This window comes from Dasypus novemcinctus, chromosome 7, assembly GCF_030445035.2.
Source record: "Dasypus novemcinctus isolate mDasNov1 chromosome 7, mDasNov1.1.hap2, whole genome shotgun sequence".
Classification (NCBI taxonomy): Eukaryota; Metazoa; Chordata; class Mammalia; order Cingulata; family Dasypodidae; genus Dasypus; species Dasypus novemcinctus.
The window spans coordinates 59,184,122-59,189,055 of NC_080679.1; the positions used below are offsets into that span (position 1 = coordinate 59,184,122).

Below are 4,934 nucleotides of genomic sequence, written 5' to 3' on the forward strand. Positions count from 1 at the left end.
AAATTTCCCTACCATTACCTTCTTGGTTCTCTCTCTCACACCACAGTTTCCCTGGCATGCACTTACCAGGCAGCAGCAGAGACCTGGACCTGTGCAAAGCACAGACGGGGAAGACTGTCCTTTCACCAGACTTGTGCCAGGGATTACTGCAACAGTTTGGACACAGCTACCGTGGCAGAGACCAGCTCAGGTTGTCCCCTGAGATCCGCTGTCCACGCCCTTGATCGTCTACAGAAGCAGGGGGGTGGTTCTTTCTCCAGCTGGCTGTTTTTTCTGGAAGAGCCCTTTGATCTGGGTTAATTGACCATGGAGCCTCTCTCTCAGTGGAGGGACATGGTCGCTAAGATCCAGGGTGGCTGGTTACTCTGCGCGCTCTTTCTCTCGCTTCCACAACTTGTATGGGTTGGGAAGGGAAAACTGGTAGACCTCTTTCTCTTTGAATCTATAATGTAATTCCATTTACAGTTTACCAGTTTGAAAAGGTTTATTTGTGAAAGCTCTGTAGAAATCTGTGCTGAGTGCTCTCTTGAGTACATTCAAAGTGATGTAGGGAAGGCTTTTTTTTATAGGAAACTATCAATCGCCAAAACCAGCAAATAGGAGCCAGTGATTCCACAAATCAGTATGTTCAGTATTCTTAGGCAGCCCATAAAAAGACTGGAAAAATAACGGCTATACAAGAGAAGGTTACCCAGAAAACACCATCGTTAAAAAAACCTTCAGGTTTCCCAGCGGGGTGAAGCACGCCACGGATGCGATGAGGAGGCCCACCCACGGCATGCAGAGCGCGAGGACTCCAAAGTGCCACCAAGCGGCCACCAGGAGGATTCCACCGATGCTTCCAGCTATGGCTGTTAGAATCAGGCAACATCGTACTTAATTGGTGTCAGTCTTATAATCAGTATATAAAAGAAGACTTCCATGAAGATAAAGTCTGTGAAGAATAACTCTGTTTTCCATAATCTCTGTTCAAGGAAACAAACAAAGAGACCAAGCAGGGCAAAAAAAGTGAAGAACGCTTTGGTTGACACTCTTCCCAGGGAAGAACAGTGCCCTCCAATGCCTGGAAGCTGCGAGCAGGAACGTAAGCAGCAGACGTGTTCAGCAACGGATCCCAAACAATGACCTTATAAATTACACCTTGTCCCCGCAAGGAGGGGAAGTACATGCTGGTCCTATCATTAGCTGTCAGAGGAGCCACCTTGATGGCACTGGCCTTCGCCTGTGGCACCTCAGCCATCCTCTGCAGATGCACCGGCAAGACCGTCTCGGTGAGGTCACTCTCAGGCAGAAAACACTGACAGACATCATACTGCTGCCTCCACCTGGAGCCCCGGCCTGCCCCAGCGTCACGTGGCGGAGGGTCTGCGCCTCTAGCATAGCCCAGGTTTGCTGGGACAAATTTGATCATCGTTTCAAAGAAATTATACTCCAGATAAACGCTGGGATCAATAACTAAATCAAACTCCAAATTACAGCCTCCAGGGAGAGTATCTCTTTCTGAGTAGTGAGTGAAACAGCCACAGTTTGGACAGGCTCAGCATCTGAAGCCTCCAAGTACCAAGTACACATACGCTATTCTGGTCTAAGAATGAAGCCAGTCCTTTGTCAGTGCCTGTTTCTGAGTTACTGGGAAGAAGAGCCTTACAAAAAGAAACTCTTGTATTCTGATACTGTGAGTGTATTTGGAAAATAAGAAAAGTCACATTGTTCGAAATATGATGCAAAATGGCTTCCTCTGGAAAGGGCCTGTTGAGCTTTAAATTTCCCCCCCCCAAAAATTCAAGACGACCTCGGCTGGCGTTCCCAGCGGCGGCTGCCCACGCAGTGCCCTCCCCCGCCAGCGCGGGCAGCGCCAGCAGCCACAGGCGCCCCACGGCGGCGCTACGGTTGACGAGGCCCCGCTCAGGCCGGCCCGCAGCCTGGCCCGCAGGAGCCGAGGGGGGGAGCCCCGCGTCTTGAGGCCCCTGTGAGGCCCGCGGGCGCCCCGTTTCATGGATTTAAATCATTAGTTGATTGCATCTGTAACTGATTACGTATATACTTAACGCAAAGGAGACTGTTCGGCAATGAGAGAATTTTCATTTAATCAGTTGAAGACCTTAAAAGGAGAACTAATGATTTCAACAGGCAGAAGGAAGAATTTCCATTTTTCACTTCTGTCAGTCAGCGTTTCCTGAGGAATTCACCGAAACCTTCAGTTTCCAACTTGGGCACTGCCCAGAATTCAGACTTGCCAATCCCTGTGGTGGGTTGAGTTTTGTACCTCCAATTCACACACATACTTGTCTTCATTTACATTAAGTAGATTAATGTGAGTAAAAACCCCTTATAAATAGGACCTCTTAAAGAGCTATTTTTAGTTAAGGTGTGGCTCAAATGGATGAGGTTGGGCATTAATTCACATTACATGGAGTCCATTATAAGCAGAATAAATTGAGAAATAGTCAGAGAAGGTCAGGTGAGAAGCTAGTAGTGAGAAGTCAGTGGGCACCAAGAAGATAAAAGAGAGGATATCGCTATATGACAGAAAAACCAAGAGACCTAAGCATTGCCTGCCAGCCAGCCAAAACTCTGGAAAGAAGCAAGCCTTTAGTTATTAATATTTCTATTTCACTCAAATAGAAAAACCCACCCTACAATCTTTCCATATCTATGTACCAGCCTCCTTTATTCAGACCTATATCCTCACATTTCTCAAATCAACATATTTCCTCTTAATTTTCCACTGTTGGGATTTTTTTCACCTCTGATAAAACAATTTTCTTTCTTATTTTCCATTACCTTTGATTCTTATGAGGAGACAACATCTAATCTGAAGTGACAGTGGTTAATAATAACATCTCACACTAGCTAAAATATAACAGCAATTCATGTTTTATCCATGCAAAATACATACCATTTTTTTTTTCTAATTGCTCACTGTGGATTTGCTTGTCTGAGTCCTTGGTTCCCTCACATTTATCACCCCAATATTCTTAATCATTGCACCTTGTTTCCTTTAAATAATTCATTACTGATTTTAATATATTCAAGGATTTATTCCATATTTTCAAAATGTGAAAAGTACTATAATTACATATGAAGAAATCAAAATTCACATTTCACATGGTAGATTTCTGGTTTAAGCAGCAAGGTAGCATGAACTAATGGGGTTAATTTCTCCCCATTTTTAAAGAAAATTAATATGTACATGGTATATCTTTTTTTCAGTCATTTACTTTAGAGTACTTATTTCATTGTATTTGAAATAAGTTTCTTATAGATACCATATAGTGGGATCATTATTTTTATGCACATTGACAATATAAGCCTTTTGATTTGTGTAGTTATACCATTTATATTTAAGATGTTTTTTGATAATTTATGGTTTAAGGTCACTATTTTTCATTTATCTTCTGTTTCCTGTTTCTTATTCTTTTTTTTTTCTTTTGTTGTCTTTCAGTGGGTTACATGAATATTTTGTTTTATCTTTCCTTATAATGTTTTTGAGTAAATCAATTTGGATAATATTCTTAGAGATCGTTCTGGATATTAAAATACACATACATAACTTATAACTTAATCTACTGATATTGATATTTTACTATTTCAAGGAAAGTATGGAAATCATTCTTTCAATAGGTTCCTTTAGCTTCTCGCTTTTCAGATTACATTGTATTGAGTATTTTTCCTACATATAAAACCATCACATGTGGTACTCTATATATTTGTTTCAAACATCATATATGGTTTTAAAATCATGAGGAGAAAGAGTCTACTGTAATTACTTTTATTTCTGCTCTTTCCATTGTTCTTCCTTCCTGATGTTCCATGTTCTATTTCTTTATTATTTATTTTCTGTTTGAAGAATTTTCTTTAGCTATTCCTTAAGGGTAGTTTTCCTGACAGCACATTCTCTGAGATTTCCTTAGCCTGAGAAATACTTTATTTACTCCTCATTCATGAAGGATAACCTGACCTGGTTAAAAATTTCCAGTGTTTTCTCTTTCAGGTTTTTCTGTTACCTCTTGAGGAATGTCATGCTACTTCCATCTGACCTCTCCTGTTTTAGGTGAGACATTCACTGTCATTGAAGTTAGTGTTATCCTACATGTAAGACATTGTTTCTCTCTGGCTGCTTTCAGGACTTTTTCTTTTAGTTTTCAGAAGTTTAATTATGATTTATCTTGGTTTACATTTCTTTGGATTTATCCTAGTTGAATTTAGTCAATTACTTAAATTTGCAGGTTTATGTTTTTGTGCCACATTTGGGAAGTTTTTAGCCATTATTTTGTCAAATACTCTTTCAGCCCCACTCACTTTATCTTTCCTTTGGGATTCTGATACTACAAATCTTGGATTTTTTGTCATCGTCCCAAAGTTCCTTGAGTCTCTGTTCCAGTTTCCTTCAATCCATTTTTCTCTTTGAGCTTGGACAAATCCTACTGATATATTAACTAATTCTATCTTGTTTTCTCCAGTCTATTATTGTGCCCGTTCAGCAAGTTCTCTTTTTCGGTTATAGCATTTTCATTTCTGTAATTTCCATTTGGCTCTTTTATGCAACTATTTTTTTCTTTTGCTGAGATTCTCTATTTTATAATTTTTTGTGAGAGAAGTTGCCATTTTTTGTTGAAATGTTGTATGATGGCTGCACTAAAATCCTTGCTAAAGAATTCTAACATCTGATTCATCCTGGTGTTTGCATTAGTTTATTGACTTTTAAAATTCAAGTTGTGATTTTCTTAGTTCTTGGCACGAAAAATAAGGATTTTTTTCCCTTAATACTAGAAATTTTGACTCTTTATGGTCAGAAATCTTAGTTCCCTTTAAATAGTCTATTTTTTGCAGGTAGATCCAGGTCTACTTTTGAGGTTGTGGGTCTACAATGACTATTTAATTTTAAAAGCATTTGTTGTGCTATTTTGTCCCACTTTGTTCACCTGATGCCT

The 4,934-nt window shown here is 39.8% G+C and overlaps 1 pseudogene; it reads right to left on the bottom strand.

Annotated features, from left to right (window-relative positions):
- Window positions 1–228: 228 nt before the first annotated feature.
- Window positions 229–4,353, bottom strand: LOC101446363 (transmembrane 7 superfamily member 3 pseudogene; annotated as a pseudogene).
- Window positions 4,354–4,934: the final 581 nt, after the last annotated feature.